Here is an 18,661-nt window from a genome sequence, read left to right as displayed (position 1 = left end):
TTTAGGTTGACTGCACACTTTTAAAATATAAAAATGTTTTTTCACTTAAATTTTTATATATCTTTAAACGAAAAAAAGAAATGTTTTTTTTCCAAAATAGCTCGTAATAATCAAAGTTTTTCTATTGCATTTTTTGGCAAGAATGTTTTAAACATATATACATTTCTGAGTTTTCCCTAAGATATAATAACAGTTCAGGGTGGCAACAGGAGTGGCGAAAAAAAGTTCCCTGACTTTTCCCTGATTTCCCCAATTAAGTTCACTGAATTTCCCTGATTTACGTTGCCATGGATAATGGTTTTCTTCCTTTACCCTACCTGAAAACCATTGCATATTAAATAAAATGCAGTGTTTAAAAAGTTTTAAGCTGTTAATTAAAAAAATATATTTTGAAAATAAGCTTCTTTTTTTTTATAGTAAAAATAGTATATTAAATTATCTACGGAGAAATATTATAGGAAATCTAAAATAAATACTATACTTCCAGTAACCTGTTAACATAAGAATTCTAAGAAATTATTAAAACCACTCTTAAAGACACATCTAATCATGATAAAACTGAAAAAGTTTTTTTGGAAATAATTTTGAACTGAATTTTCAAGCAGCATAATTGTTGCTGCGAGAATAACAAGTAATTGTGAAAGTATAGAAGTAATGCATTACTTAGTATTATTTTACTTACACAAATAATTCACATATTTATGTAAAACAAATTGGAACCTTTAAACAACCAGTCATATTGAGCTATTCTCTAATCAAGAACTTAGGTTTTAATGAAGGAATACAGCATTTTAACTATTAAAAAATAGTAAAAATATTTACTTATGTACACAGCTCAATTTCAAATGATCTTATTATTAGTCAAAAAATCTTTTGTAACAAACAACAGTGAAATGTAAAAAAAAAACAATAATTAATTTCAAAATTTATAGTATATAACTTGGTTTTAAAATAAAAGAATTTTAAAGTCGAAAAAAAAACCCCTTCGTATAATCTAAAGCGACAGCGAATAATAAGATGGCAAAAACCAAAGTTGATTTTCATTTAACATTCAATTTTAGCAATTAAATTGAAAACGCCAAGTAAAATACCTTTTAAGCTCTTAGCAGTATCAATTAAAAAAAAAAGATTTTTTCTTGAAATCATGATTACAGTATGCTAGCTACTTCAAGAAAATGAATAAAGGCAATGGAGCAAAGTCTTTAATGGCGGCTTCCTCTTTGTCTGCAGGATTGTTTATTTTAGGTAGCATGGAACGCCTGGCAGAAAAATTCAAACTACATAAAATAAACAACTTTACTGACACAGAAGCTTAGGAAGTTCATCCTGTGATTAATAACTTAAGATTCAATAATTTGACCTTAAGGGGGAAAAAAATGCACCAACATGTGTCAGTGTATAATCACACCCCACTAATTTTACTTTTTTTAACAAATAATTGGCGGAAAGTGCATTGGAAAAAAGGGTATTTAATTTTGCAAAGCAAAAAAAAAAAATCTTTGATCAATTTTCCTGAATTTTTATTATTTTTTCAAAATTCCCTGACATTTCCCTGATTTTTCACTGATCAATAAAGTTCACTGACTTTTCCCTGATCTGTCGCCACCCTGCAGTTTTATGTAATCATTTTATGTAGCCCTTCTATGGGGAGTCACTGTGACGGCATGTTTTTAAGATTTTTTGTGTTTTTTTTCCCCCGAGTACATAAGTCCCAACATTTCCAAGTCTTTTGTCCCACATCTTCGAATGAAGTAAATGTTGTTTAAATATGGAATACATTTTAAAAGTTCTTACTGCTAATTATTTTTAGTATTTATTTACTTCAATATGAAGTTTGGCTCTCTCAACCCCTCTCCCAAATAAATATGACATATGAAAATAAAAGTTTTACCCAAGATACAATATTCTGCTAAAAAAGTTGTAATAACTGTAACAATTATTTTGATTGCATGAGTGCCATGTGGATACTTTCTTTTTTCTTACTGTACATTTAAAAAGCTTTGCTGCATTCAAATTCTTGTATGTTTGAAAAAAGTTATTATTAACAGTTTCACATTTAATTTATTATTATTATGTAGTATTTTTTAACAGTTTATCATTCTTCTAAATGACTATATTGTTACCATACAATATACAACACAACTATTATTCGGTAACCATTTGACTGAAGGATTGTTTTACCCTTAGAAACCAGTTTTTTATCAAGTAATGTTACACATTACACTTTTTACAAAACACTTTGTTGTGTAAAGGTGCTACTTTTTGAGAAGAAAATATTCATTGCAAAAAATGTTATTAATGTTTACTTGACAAGAAGCCTGTTATATAATATGAGGGGGAAAAAATAGAAATTATCAAAATCTGAATTTCTTCAATTTTTCTGATCAGGGGCTAATGTTAAAGCTGTCTCCGCTATTCATCATGCTTCAAGTTTTTACAACCAGCTTCAAAGGGAAAAAAACGCAGAAATAGGTGAACTTACCTCCGGGAACAAGCCCCACTTGCTCCCTTCAGTTTCAGCATTGCCTATAATCTTCTTTTTTTGATAACAAAAAAGTCAAATGTGCATGCGGTTTTAGTTTTTGCAAAAAAATCGTGAAAATTCTATTGCGAAACAACTTCTTGGAAAGTTTGATGCTGTATTTCTGAATTTTTTTTTAATGCACTAGGGGTCCTTGCACACCGCTCGCTAACGCTCACCAACCCCCGAAGATTGCTTCACAATCTTATTTGATTCGCAAAGATTTAAACTGTCAGTTAAAAAGAAACAGATTAAAAACGCATTATGAGCTCCTTTTGAATCAAAAAGCACCCCTTCCCCGGGTTTCAAAATAACTTGCACCAACTTGCAGAGCCATAAGGTTTAAGGGGCTCCTGAGCATTGCAAAACTGCAGTTCTGTATATTCATGGTCTCAGTAATATATTATTCTCTTTAGCTCGGGATTTGAATTGAGCCTAAGATTTTCCGTTAAAATCGAAACACTTAAAAATTTGTGAATAAAGGAAAGAAGAAATATGCGAATCCAAAAGACGTAACTATGGCAACGCCAAATAAAACATCAATGATTTTAATGGAGATGAGGATTATTCAAACTTTATTTTTAAAGGCTTGTAACTTTTTTACTTGGAGGTAGCTCAGTTTTTCGACTATAGGTCGAGGTAGATCTGGAGTAAAAAAAGCTGCTCTTTTCAGTGGTGTCAAAAAGAAAATTGTAGGACAATTCCTTCGCTTTTTACTGATAGATTTAATGAAGAAAGTAGTGCTTAAATTTTAGCTAAGCCTAAAAAGGTTCGAGCTAAAAATGTAAATAACTCCCACCTTATTTAAGTTAGAGCATTGAAACAAATTGCTTAGAACGCGGAAAATTCTACCTTTTCCAATGATATATAATATTAATATGTGCAAGTAATTTTTCACCCCTTCAATAGGCAATTCACTCAAAATTTGAGCTTAAAACATTAACTACAAAAAAAAAACTAATTTGAATTAAAAAAAATAAAACCCCAGCACCCAGGTGCACACTCCCGGGCCTTGAAGTAATTTTGTACAACATTTCAAGGCTGTAGGTGCTATGGGGACTCGTGTACGCACATCCGCCACAGACATCCTTCCAGAATTTCTTTGAAACCTTACTTTTATGTACTATAAAGAGATTACCAAGTATATTTTAGTTACATTTAAAAATGTTACATTTAAGTAATTGCCCAAACTATTAATTAGTGCAATCACCAGTTTGGCTATTATTAAAGGTTAATAGCCCAAACTGGTGATTGCACTAATTGTTTTGCTAAGTGTTGTATCAAGTTATCTTTAAAATGACAAAAATGTGTTACAGCTTAGTGCCACCAGTTTTTAATGCTGAAACTGCATTCCAATCTTTTTTTCCTTTCCTCTAATATATAGCTTTTAGTTTTGAGAACTTTGTGTGACCTTTTTCAAACATCAGAAATAAAGATAGAAGAAAGAAGGAGGATGACCCTACACAGTGAAGCAAATTAAAAGCCCCATGAAACCACTTGGAAAAAGTGGGCACATTTTTTTAATGACTAATATTAATTCATGAAGATATGTTACTTTTGCTTGTTTTTCATTTTTAGCTCCCTTTTATGGTTGAATTGAAAATGTTTTTCAAAAAACTTTTCTTAATACGTCCAAACTGTTCAAAAGTTTAAAAATATGCACCAAAGTTTGGTTCATACTCAAGAAAAAAAAAATTACTCTGCTAAACACTGGTGAAAAAAATAACAGAAAAATACAAAAATAATTTATTAATATAGTTTTAAATTATGAATGAGTGTAACAACATTTTGACAGGACAAACTAAAATTCACTTTTAATTGGAAAAAGGGCACAAGCACAAAGCTCCACCTACCTCCCTTATCCTTAAAATAGCTGTCTAGATTTTTTTAACTATGAGATTACAATTCTGAGATGCGTAAAATTACCTTTCCATTTACTCAAATAATATGAAAGATAATGCTTAAAAATTTATCAAAAAGTGGTATTAAGTTGGTGCACTTGACAGTATATGATATTATAAGCTGGAACTGTACAAGTAATTCAAAGCCTTTTTGCCTGGTGTGTAGGTACAGAACTTTTTTGCAATCATTAATTTTGTTTAATTTTTTTATCTTGAAAATACTATGTTGCTTTTTTTTTTTTTTTTTAAAGAAAAATGCAATTTTTATTTTGTAGGAACACTGCAATATAATTCTTATACGATCAACATTATTTCCATTGATTTCCAAACTTTACGATTGTTTCATGTAATTGTTTTGCATATTGCCAGTTGGAATTATTTTAAAAATTTGTCGTTTTATTCAATAACTTAACCCTTTATGTTGCATGCAGTCCGACATTAAAAATTTGCCATTGTGGTTCATGTTGGGCAGTGTAGACAAGTGTTTACACTGCTACATAATTTTTGTGAACTTGAAACAGTTTCTCTGAACACGTTCCTAGGATGCTTGTAGGGCTTATAGTAATCTCCAGTTACGTTGTATAATCTCTCTGTAAGAAAAAACTTTAAAAAAAAACACCTCAATGGGTAAATTCTGTTCAAAAACCCAGAAATGCATTGCAGGGTAAACCATGCTCTGGACAAATAGAAATTTTAAATGTTTTGTATACACACAGCCATAACAATCCATTGAAAGACCTCAAAAGACTGTCAGCTTCAAGCAGTTAGATAACTAATTCTCTGATTTCATTTTTCTTTGATCTTTTCCAACTGAATTCAGCCCATTGGCAGAAAAAAAAGAGACATAAGTTAAAAAAATTAGATTTAGAAAAGATATTTTAAAAGTTTAGCCTTGATGCATTGCAATAAAATTAAACTAAATGCAAAAGTATATTGTGCCAGAATCATTTAATTCAATTTATTCATATGCAGCCTGAATATATTGCTGTTAGGAAGATTCAAATAATAATTTGAGCATTTCTTGGTAAATATTTTTCATAAATACAGTTGGCTCTCTGTTTAACAACTTTCAAGGGACCACAAAAAATTGTCCTTAAATAGAATGCTTTTAACACTATAGTGGACCATCTGGGACCGTGAAATGCGGTGGTTAAATAGAGAAAGTCGTTAAATAGAGCGTCATTAAACAGAGAGCCAACTGTATTTTCAAATATAATTTTTTACTAAATAAACTTGATCTCAATTTTAAATACCACTTAGACATTTAAAATATATATATATATTATTTTTAAAGCAACAAAATGATTCAATTCTCAATTAATAAACTAGGAAAAGTAATTCCATTATCAAAACAATTTTATGAAAGTTATTTTGCTTTTTTTGATTAAAGTTCCTATTTACTTTCAGCCACTGTTTCCTTCAACCAGTTATACAGTACAAAATTGGAAAAGATAATTGCACGAGTTTTAAGGCTATTAAAAAAACAAAATAAAAATGTTAGAATTTCATTAAAAAAAATTTTAAAAAATGCTACATGTTTCTGAGTTACAAAATTAACACCCTATTTGCAATTCAAATAAATAAAAGGAGGCACTGCAGTGTCTGACTCATATTGACTGAAAAAGGTAAAACCAAGATCAACCCACTTACGTAGGATATGGCCTAACCAAGAAGGTATCTGCCTTATCTGCTTAAAATTGGAATGTCTTACCCCTTTGGCATAAATCATTGCAAGATGGTGCATTCAAGCTACAGAACAACAAATAAAGTAGCTATTGAAGGTGTGTCTGACTTTTTTTTATTAAGTTATTTTTATTTTTTTATTTTTTTTAGCACAAAGTTTTGTAGGATATTTTCAAAATGTTCTTAATTCGGATTTTATTATTTTTTTTAATCTAATTTTCTGCTTTTATTTCCTGTGGATAAATTTAAAACTAGGCCTCATGATAACTCCAAGCCTAGGATGTCTCTAGGCATCAAAATGAACAATCTAAGGGTCATTTTTAATGAATCAAATATATGCATAGCAGGATATCAAGCAATCTTTATTAAATTGAAATGCTTAATTTATTTCTAGTAGCATATTTCCAAAAATTTGCATTAATATGCAGATTTTTTCCCCCGAAATTGATTATACTTCATACAATTTTGTCAACCTCGGGTTATCAATAAATTAGGGGGAGAAAGGCTTTGATGCAATCCGAAAGTTTAAGTGTAGAGTTTGAAGATTACGTTTATGAATCTAGGCTTCAAATCGGAATTTTTGGTCTCAAAATTATATAAGTGTATCATATTTTGTTTAAGCATAACATGTTTTTGTGCCTATTTCTGATTTGTGTTGCTCTCAAATAAACCATTGCTACTGAATTTTGGTTTCAGTTTCTTTAAGAGAGAATTCCCAAGTTTTTCCTTATGTTTTCTCTGTATGAGTAATTTCACTCTTCAAGCATAAACAGAAATATTTAATTGTATCCTTAAATGCTGCCAATGTTTTAAATTTAATGCAATTCTAATGAATACTAAGTTTTATTCTTTTCATAAGTTAAAAATTAGTTTTAATTCTTTTCTTGAGTTTAGAAATTTGTTAATTCATACTTAACTTATAAACAACTGATTATTTCCCTACATTTATTTATTTTCAAAAATGTTACTATGATCTTTTAGCATTTAGCAACTGCACTCACTATATGACCAAAAGTATTCGGACACTTTCCAAAATTTACATTTTTAAGGATTTTTCAAGAAATAAAAGACCAATTTCTGTGTAACTTTTGCCGCATAAAAGGTATGTTATAGCTGCATATCTGCCAACATCTTCTGGAAAAAAATCCAATAGATGATTGAGACACACAGCAATGACACATTTTTCATTGTTTTTCAGGGGAAAATAGACGCCTTTTACTACCCATCAAAGTATAATTAAATGTAAGTTCCTTGCATTACATACACAATTGAAAGAAATGCTCAAAATGAAGGGAAGGAATCTCCCGGAAAATCCAGTAGAGTTGGCAGGCATGTAGCTGTCATTTTCCATTAAGAGTTACATCGCCCATGCATTTAGGGGACCCACAACAAATTGGGGAAAACAAAAATGTTTTTTGATCATCGTTCATCGTAAACAGCTGAGAATAAGCTGTAAATTTCAGAAATTAGTTAGCTTACTATGTACAATTATGTTACATACTTTCAAGAAAGTATCACTGATATTCACGAAGATTTGAGCATTTCTTTCAAAACTATGAATTTTATTTGAAGGTTTTTGGCCCATAACACACAAAGTTTTCCATCAAAGCTTACCAAACTTTCAGAAAACTCAACAGCATACAAGAAAAGTATAATACTGAAATTTGAAGTTGAAATTTTGATAAGATATGGACATTCAAAGGAATTAATTTTTCACTGTGCATGGGGGAAAGATAGCAATTTATAACTTTCATAATCCAAACCCCAACTAGATTCTACAACTCATAATAAAATTTCAGTTCAATATCTGAAGAATTCATAAAGTTACCAGCAAAATAACAAGCTGAATTTGAATAGATCTTGGCTAGGCGTCGACTCATTAGGGGTAGTTCGCAAGTTTGCAACTTTTGCTTGTAATCGTTCAGTGTGATTCATGATAAAAAGGTTATTTGCAAACGATCCCTGATGATTGGTAGTCTGCCCAAGAGTTATTCAAATTCAACTTATTAGAACGCTGATAATTTTTTGAATTTTTAAGATATTGAACTGAAATTTTATTATCAGTTGGAAAATCTAATTGGGGTTAAGATTATGGAAGTTATAAAAGTAGATATTCAGTGATAGTCAATAATGCTAACAAAATTTCTCCAGTTGCATGCTGTATCACTTGGAATGTAATTGTTTTTAGAGTAATCGATTCCCATAATTCAACAAGTTGGGTAAATTAAACTGAATATTATTAGAACTATTATTTTTAATTAATCTAATCAATTTATCTATACACTGAAAAATCTGGAATTGTGAGTGATGTGTCAATCTCAACACATTTGAAAATCAATCTTTGCCATTTGCTCTTTAATTTCATTGAACACAGGGTTCGTACGAGTCATGGAAACCCTGGAAAGTCATGGGGGGGGGGAAAAACTACCGTATTTTCGGGAATAAGCGCCGCATCGTAATATATTCTCAAAGAAAAAAGTTTTTTAATGTATGCGCCGCACCCGGTGTAAGCGCCGCACCTTCCATAAGCGCGCACTCAGCATTAAACAACTTAAAAGCACAATCAGTAGTAAAGCAAGCTGGATCAAATGTAAATAAAAAATATTTTTTTATTTCTCGTTAGTATTTTTAAGTAACGATAAAGAAATATTTTTAAAAATCCCCATTTTTCACCTTTTGCCTTCAGCATCCCTCGATTGGTCATCACTTTCGATGGTTAATTTATCCGATTTCCAACGGCAAACGCTTCTCGTCAGTGCCAAACTCTGGCAGCAAAACGATTTCCAATTGCTTCTGCCTTTATAACCTTAAACTTAAAGGCTGCAGTATAACTTTTCAATTGCTAAGGAGCCATTTCAAAAGCAACTCTAAAAAAATTCGTAAAAAAAGATAAGCCAAGAACGCACGAACGGCAGCAAAAGATGCAACACGACGATGTGAGTGAATAATAAAATTAGAGCTAGGAGACAAGTTTCCCATTAGGTTGCTTGACCAAGCAACCTATTTTCGTGAGAGAGGTGGTAAATTCCCTTTACACACTGGACATTCATCCCTCTCTCTTACTAGTACTTTTGCTGCCTCCTCTCCCTGACCCCTTCGCTCCGACGCGATAAGGCTTGCTTGCCCACGTGTATCAACTCTCTTCAGCGAAACACGTGCAATCGCTGACTCACCTTCCCTCCCCCTCTTTGCTTTACTTGTCGCCCAAGGCCGAAGGATTTCCTGTCCCTTCGCTCCGACGCGATAAGACTTGCTCGCGCACGTGGATCAGCATTTCTTTCCTCAGTGAAACACGCGCAATCGCTGACTCACCTTCCCTCCCCCTCTTTGCTTTACTTGTCGCCTAAGGGCGTGTGGTGCCATCCTTAGCAGCATTTTCCGATTTTTTTTTAACTTGAGGGGAAAAAAACTGTATCTGCCGCACCCGTTATATGCGCCGAACCGGCAATTTGTTTACTTTTTTTCTTGTATGCGCCGCGGCGCTTATTCCCGAAAATACGGTAATTTCAGACCTGGAAAAGTCATGAAAAATTAATATTTTCATAAAAGTCGTGGAAATTTATTTCGAGTCATGGAAAATGTCTTGGCTAGTAAGAAAGTAACAATTGCTAAAAGAGCGCTAGAAATATTGAGTGATTTAGTAATATTGCTTACAAATTGAACGATCTCAAAAACAAATCCGAGTTTTGGAATCCAATTTCATCCGCTTCTGTAACAGCCGCTCACCTTTTTTTGTGATGTGATTTTACTACTGGGGCATTATTAATTTTGAACCGACCATTATTTTCAGTAGGGTCTGGTGGGGCAAAGTGGTCATAAAATCATAGGTTTTCAACTTAGGTGGATAATAAATACAATAAATTCTTTAAATACTTCAACTTTTTTTTTTGTTATTTTACATTGCATTATTAAAGAGCACGGTACATTGAATTTCAGGGAAAAAAAATTTTGATTTAAGTAATTTTATAACTTTTGACCACTTTATCCCATGGGGTGGGGGCATGGGCGGAGTTGAGGGGGGGGCTAAGCCCCCCCCAGACAATCTATTAGCCCCCCCAAACGGAAAATAAGAGTATCAAGCGAGGTTAAAAGATTTTTTTTTAATATATGTATGTCTAAAACAAATTATTTTCGCTCTTCCAAAAATTTTTTTTAACAGTTAAGATTCATTTTTGTTCATCAAACACTCTGCGAGACTTTTCCTCTTTCACTTAAGGTATACTCTTCTTATTTCTTTCATAGTGCATCCATTACGGATATCGAACGGTGCTGCCTACCGAATTATTTTGCTGGAATACAAAGTAATGCACGAGCGGAATTTAATTAGACCAGACTCTTTTATTTTTAGCCCCCTCCCCTCCCCCACCAAAAGGAATCTACAAGACCCCATACACCCACTTATTTATCTTACTGCTTATTCCCTCTTCCTCTCAAAGTTACGACTTTCACGGAACCCCTTAAATGATTTGCGTAGTTCTTAATATTGAAAAGAAACTTTTTTTTTTACTGCTACAGGTGCATACTGCTACAGTGGCATTGTAGCAGTTAAAAAAATCCAATATTTTATCATTTGTTATAGAAATTATGAAAAAAAAATATTCCGATTGTTTCATCGTTTTTTTTTCTTTTTTTTTTTTTACTCGGGACCAAGACCGTGTAATAAATCTTGGAAATTTCCATTTTATGGGCCAATAGGGAAGTATTCGATTTTCTAATTTTATTTTTATAAGATAGAGTAACATACATGGACATCATCTGCAAAAAAAATTTTACGATACGACTAATACTTTTTTTTTAAATAATTTTTTCAAGTTCACGCGCGAGTGACGTCATTTGCTTGTTAACGAAATCAGTCCTTTGACTGACGTCACTGCCGCGCTGCGAGGCGGCGGGGTTGGCTAGGACAAAGAAGTGCTTGGCGATCTTTGGGGGAAGGCGCGGGAAAACAAGAGCCTTCTAACAGCAGCGCGCATAAAAGGCTAGTGAAAATCCTTTGCTGTCTGTAGGGTTTAATGCATTCTGCGATTGTTTTTAATTTGATTTTCTTTGTCATGGCTAGTAGAATCAATTACAAGTATTGCTTCGTTCCTGGATGCGTATCTACATCTAAAAAAACTCCTCACAAGCGATTTGTTAATGTTCCGTCCCAGCAGGATCTTCGAAAGAAGTGTTTTCAAGTGTGTTTATTAATTAAAATTTGAAAATGAAAATTTGCACTGCATTTTAATTAAAAACTATGTCAAGTGAGAAATACAGTTTGAAATATATGTTCCCAACTGTTCGTAAATAAATGTTTAATAAGCATATGAGATATTTTTTAAAAAATGCAAGTAAACAAAGGAATTTAAACCCTGCACAATCAACTTAAATAGAAAGTAATAGATGCATTACTATTTCCATTTTAATAACAGTGCAAAAACTATTAATACTTTCTTTTTAACATTCAAACTATCTTCAAATTTTAACTATTACAAATTGATAATTTAAAAATACATTTTCAGTTTATCACCAGAAGCGTTTCTATATATACAAGACCTTTCTCACATGCAAAAAGCTACTTATTTTATGAAATGAACACCATTTTCAAATTTATTATTTTTATCAAAAGAGCAAAAAAATATATTTTTCCTTTTTTTGCTAAGTTGCACAAAAACTCAAGGATAATTAACATGTATTAATGGATTTAAAACAATTTTCCACAAAAAAAAAGCAGATCAACTTTTATTGCCAACAAAGCGAAAAATTTTCATGCAGAAACTGCTCTAAAACTTAGTACTGGAATCACTTGCAGTAGGGTTGTTACAAAATGCGCGCCTCATTAAAAGCCGCCAAGTAAGAACTGGAATAGCGCTCTTACATTGTAATTTATATATTCAGATAAAAAAAAAACATCGACACACAAATGGAAATGATCAATCTTGATAAGGGAAACTAATGCGAATAATATGAACTGCAAACATAGACGGATATGTGCGTACAATTTTAAAGAATAACAATGGTGAAACTTCGTTGTTTCACTCCCCGTACTTCTAGGACATTAAATCTCTCGTCCTTTCGAAAAAAGTCAAACACCATGAATGACTTTACTTGAGGAAGGTTATTGGATTGACCTTTCGTGAATCCTAGCTCCATGATGGAAAAAATGCTGGTTAAAGGCTTTAAAAAGACTGAAAACGACAGTGCTATTCACCTCCTGGTAGGCGCAACACGGCATGGAAATGGAGCTCTGATCGGAACAGGGAAATGACGTCAGTTGCTGACGTTTTAGGCCACACCTCTTTTTTGCGCATCGCTCTTTAAAAAATTCATAAAAAATCAATCGTTGGTTTTAAAAATCCGGCCATGGTGAATTTTTGTGTTTTGTAAGCCTGTCAACAATGTGCAATAGTTAAAATTGGAATATTTGATAGGTTGATACTTCCCTATTCGTTCAAAACTGTTTTTAGTGGGTTTTCTCAAGCACGATCACGTCTTTCAGAGATAAAAGAAAACAAATGACATGTTTTGGTTTGTTATTTTCCCTTTTCTATTTGACTGCTCAAATGTAGATTCCACATTTATTAATAACGCCTGCCCAGCTTGGACAACTCCTTCAAAGGCAGTGCTAACAATCCATGGAGTACCCGACTGCCCCCAAGACGCGGACATTAACAATGACAAAACCGCAAAAACAGTGTTACTCCTTTTAATCTGTGGGAAAAATTTAGATTGGGAAGGAAGAACCTATCGGACATTCGGCCGAGGCGAAGCCCTAGGGCTTGGGAGCATGTACATGGTCTCTGTTTAAAATGTCCACTTCCTGCCTGGTTCCAGGGATCTTTTGTGAGTATGGAGGAGGAAGGGATGCTTTTATGGCCCTTTTATTTAAGGCTGTCTGAGAAATCGTTACTTTCTATTCTTTTTCAAAGGCACTGGCGCCATAGTTGCATCAAGTAAAACATCCGATAACAAATACTTTGTTTCTTTTTTCGCCGTGTTTACTTTTTTTTTTTTCTCTTTCCATCAGTTTACATGCATACCGCTTTGAACCAATGACTTTTTGAACCAATTAGGTTATTTTGAAGATTTCATTCTAGCAAGAGAGCTGTGGCTGTGAATCATTTATTCTTTAGCTCGTACTATGATACATGTGTTTTCCTGCTCTATGCCACTCAATTGACGGAGGAAATTCTCTTTTTGAGGTAAGTACGATACTTAAGAAAAAAAGTTTAGTTCTCTAAACTATATTGATTGAAAATAGTCATCACTTTTATTAAATGTAACCTGAAATAACAATTTTTCATAACAAATATATTTAATGAAATTTTGAAATATTTGCTGTACAAAATGCTTTCTTGAGATTTAAGTAAAAACAGTTTGCATTAACCCAGAATGTTTTCCCCTATTATGAATGTATTTATTAAAAATTAAAATATCATCTATCGTAACTTTTTATGAAGAGCCAGAGGACAGCTAACATATTTTTTTTTTTGTAAATCAGACTTGCAATCAGCATCAAAAGTTTACCCGCTTCATAAGAACCAAACCTTTTCCTCAACCTAAAATTTTTAACATAAAATATTTAGTTTTTAAAAAAAAAACACAGTACGTTATTCGCATTTTTTTTAAGCTTAGTACTTTTATAGTTAATAACCTCATTATTTTACGAATAATGGGAAAAGTGCTTTTCTATTACTGATATTTTGAGTTTGAAGGAGATCTACAATTGGTAAAAAAGAAGACATGTGTATCAATAGCTTACCGTTTAATAGATCTTACCACATGCAAGAGATTTTTAAGTGATTTCTTTCAGCTCTATTAAATTGAGAAAAAATTATTTCGTACTGCTGAAATATTTTCTTTTACATACCGTATCTAAACTACCATAGGCCAGGGTTCGAAAATATCATGATGTTTTCAAAAATATCCGATATTTTTAATTAGCACAAACTAAAATCTTCCAAACAGATAATGCATCCTTAAATATCTCTTGATTTTCTTATATTATAATTACAATGTGCAGACGTAAATAATTCAGGTTTCTTTCATAATTTATATCTAATATTCCATTTTACATTTCTAACCAATTTTAATTGGGTTAATTTAGCATGAGCTGTATTACTCATTTTTCTTCTGTTAGCTACTTTTACAGTTATATGATTCAGAAATGAATAATATCCAAAAAGGAAAACAGGTTTTTTTTTTTTTAAATTCATATTCTACATTTTCTTTCGAACATTTTATTTAATATATATATATATATATATATATATATATATATATATATATATATATATATATATATATATATATGTGTGTGTGTGTGTGTGTGTATATTTATATATATATATATATATGTATAGGGATATGATATTTTAGGGATTGGGGCTTAGCCCCCCAGACAAAAAAACCCAACTCCGCCCATGGGTGGGGGAAAGTGGTCATAGTTAAAAAAAGATGCAGAACCCTTACAAATAACCCTAATATTTGTATATTTAGTTATTTTATGGTTACAAATATATGCACGAGTAAACACGTTCATATATAAGTAGATACATGTATACATCAGGTGCATGCATGCACATGCCTACTCAAGTGTATATATGCCTGTACACGAGTATATAAGCATATATACGTGTCTGCACGAATATATACATGTCACATGTATATATGAGTATATATGTGTCAGTACATACGCGTAACATATGCGTGTATGCACTTGTATCTCTAGTATATACCTGCATACTTGAGTAAATATGTGTATAGTAGACCTATGTACGGATATATAAGTGTACATACGTACATATATGGATACATCCGGTGTGTGTTTGTATGTGTCTACTCACATATGTAGATATGGAAACAGGGGTATGTACGGTATGTATGTTTAAGTGTAAATACGATTCTATGTGGACCTGTATAGACATACATTTACGTGTATACACCAGTACATTCATGTATACACGAGTATGTCTGCTAATATACATGTATGCTTACAGAGTTAATCCAAACTCTTAAGAAAAAATCTAAGGGCTGTGAGAGGGGAGGATAAGAAGCAAAGAGCATCCATCAGTTTCTGGCTTTGCGTGCATGTAGCACGTCAGCGTTGTGTTTGTGACCATATGTTTCTTATGATTCTTACTTCTCATCCTCCCCTCTAACTCCTTAATAATTTGCCCAAGAGTTTAAACTCACCCTGTATACATCATATGCTAGTATGTAAGTGTCTACTCGAGTATGTACGCATATATACGTGTCTACCTGAGTACATAAGTGTTTGCATGTATACAAGTATAGGCGGGTATATTCACATCTAGTTGAATGTATGTCTATACAGATAAAACACTTGCAGATACCCATATACGTGTTTATTGGTTAATACGTATATATGCATATGCATACACTCATATATTTAACCCTGTTTACTGTAAAAACAATACATATTAAGTGAAATTATTTAATTTATATCTGCCTCATTCTTAAAGATTTAGTGACTTTAGAATAACAATATTCGTTAAGTCTAATGTTATGACCACTTTACCCCATGTTACTTAAATGGTTCTAAAAAATTATCCAAAATAGATTCAGCTAACTGCTAATGAGTAAGAGTTCTTGAGACATGTAGGAAGCTTTCTCCGCAGTCAATCTGTTTATAATTCTAGCCAACAAAATTTCTCAAGGAAGTTAAAAGAGGTGTTTAAATTTTAAAATTTTCATATTCACACAAAACAAAATAAAATTTTGCCAGCTGTACAATTTTGTATTCAAAATGTAGTTTCTAACTGCCCTATTCTAAAATAAATTTTTTCACATTCATTCGAACATTTATTTCCAAGCTATAGCTATTTATTTGATGTATGACCACTTCCCCCACCAGACCCTACTTCATATATTTTATGTTCTGTAATAGTGAACTCGCACTCTCTTCATTTTGCCATGCCCTCTCAAAAAGTGTAATTCAATTGCATCCGAGTTTGTTTCAAGTACTTGTAAAAAGTTCTTTATTAAATTCATCTGAGTTTATCTTGATACGTTGAAAATTTTAAAATGAAGACTTTAGTCAGGCAAGAACATAGAAATAGGAGAATTTTAATGCTCTAAAACAGTAATGCCCAACGTATAGCTCGCAAAACTGATCCTTTTGGCCAGCTGAAAAATCTGGTTTGGAAAAATGAATTTACTGTAAAAAGTGCTTTACTTTAATAAACGAATATGCTGTCCAGTTACATGAGTGATTGGCTGCACTATTGATATCAAAGGGCAATGTTTTTATGAAATAAATTTATTATTTTAAACTTATTCAATTTGTATCCCATTCATTACTATTCTGCCCTATTTATTAAATATTTATTAGACATTTAAACATTAGTGTATTGCATTCATTATATTTTTATTTTACTTGAATTTATTTGATGAAGACAAATGAGAATAATTTATTACTTTCAGCAGTATAAACTGATATTTTTTCAGTCACAAGTAAGTGCTCCAATGGGGGTAATGGCACTCAGTTTTTCTAATGCCCATTTCTGAAAAAATTGGCAAATTTGGCATTAAATAGTACTATTCTCTTCCTGTAACAAGGTCATGAAAATTTTTATGAAGTCGTGAAAAATCATGGAATTTTTTTATCCAATTGAGTATGAACCCTGTGAACAATGCATACGAAAATGATTGTACAAGATTGATTTTATTCGTGAGAAATTTAGCCTTATTTTTTGACAAAAGAATTTTTCAAATTCTGTCAAGAACTTCAGGGGTATGAGAAGTTATCATTTTTATTATAAAGGTAAACTTTCATCTATATATATATATATTCTTCCTTTTCATTTCACTTTACACAAAAAGAAAATAGCTCAAAAAATTTGAAAACTTTGATCTCTTTTTATATCTAAGCTTCAAAAAAATAATGTATTCTTATCTTTGTGGGTTAGAAAGAAAATTGAACAATATAAACTTGAACTTTCTGCTTTAATTTTTTAGTAAGTCCGAACTCAAACCATAGAATAGGTTTGAAAAAAAAATCTTCATTCATTCTGGACCTATGTATTCTCCCAACATTCAGTGACAGCTCGTAGGAGGGACCAGAGGAGGGTCAGGCCTCCTTACTTTTTTGAGAAAATAATAACTTTTTAATTTTCCCTTTTAGGTGTGTATGTACCTGCTTGAAATTTAAAAAAAATGGATTGTATCATAATGTACTGCATATAATCTGCAGATTATCTGCTAAAAAAGTGTTTAAAAAATGAGGTTTTTTCCCCCCTTAACACCAACGCATTGAACCTCAATATTTGCCTTTTACCATTGATGTAAGATATTTGCAGCATATTTCGCAGAGGCAGTTATCCTGCCTGTATGTTGTTTATTTTACATACTTGAATGTTCTTACGCGATTCAGGCTATGTAAAATAAACAACACACAATAAAAAAAGGAGCCTTCATTTGCACAAGATTTGACCATTTGTTCCTTTCTTGACTCTCTGTCCTTATTTTCTGAAAACCAACACGTCAAAAATCTCAAATAAACAAGGCATATATTTTGGAAATTAACAAGTTTTACAAACGGTCGGACAGAAAACAGAATAGGACGTACAGTATTTTCATTATCTTACAAAAAGTTTAATATTTCTTACTCTGTACACAGAAATAGAAAAACAGGCAACATAAAATTCAAAGAAATGTCTTGATTAAGCCAGTGGCGGATCCAGAGGCCTGTTTTGGGGGGGGGGGCGATTTTATCTATGGGCGATTGGTCCACAAAAAATTTGGGGGAGGGGGGATGTGGGCAGCGCCCTTATTTATTTATTTATTATTTTATTTTAAATTTTATAAAATTGGGCTATGGTATTTTTGTTGTTGGTTAAATGATCGTCTCAAAAAAAAAAAAACCTAGGGACACGACCTGAAATCTCGAGACAAATATCAACAGTAGACTTCCTTCTTTCGATTCAAAGCTCCAATTTAATCTTCATCAAAAAACGTGACAAACATTTAAAGTACCCTTATTAAGTCAATTCTTCTTTCTTTAAACACGTGAATCGATCAGCACCAGCATTTTCCAGTCGATCTATAACTTTGAAGTTAGAAAAACGGAGGGGCAGTGCCCCTTTGTTTTTGAAAAGGAGGGGCAGTTGCCCCCACGAGCCGCCTATGATTCCATGCCATCCGTTCTCACATGCGCTCAAAAGTATCGGACGCACAAAAGCTATTTCGTTGCGAAGATCATTCATGAGCTTTTAAATTGAGTCTTACAAATAAAGCAAATACTATGGCTCGACCGATGGCATTTTTTGGCCGATGGGCCGATGCCGATTGTTCAATGATGGCCGATTGTTTTCCTCCAAATGGCCGATTGCCGATGGCCGATGCCGTTGGCCGATGGCAAAAAAAAAAAAAAAAAAATCAAACAGAAATAAATTGATAAAATTGTCAGAGATTTAAAGGATGGTTGATTCATTTCACTTTACTTCCTTTCTACGAATAAGAAATTGCAATCACAAAAAAATAAAAATCAGATTTTCACCTAAATTTTTATTTTACGATCACCCAATTTAAACTTCACAAGTTTTTTCGGCACATC

This window comes from Uloborus diversus, chromosome 1 (genome assembly GCF_026930045.1).
Source record: "Uloborus diversus isolate 005 chromosome 1, Udiv.v.3.1, whole genome shotgun sequence".
Taxonomy (NCBI): Eukaryota; Metazoa; Arthropoda; class Arachnida; order Araneae; family Uloboridae; genus Uloborus; species Uloborus diversus.
The sequence above is the reverse complement of the archived record's forward strand: the minus strand, read 5'-3'. Positions refer to the sequence as shown.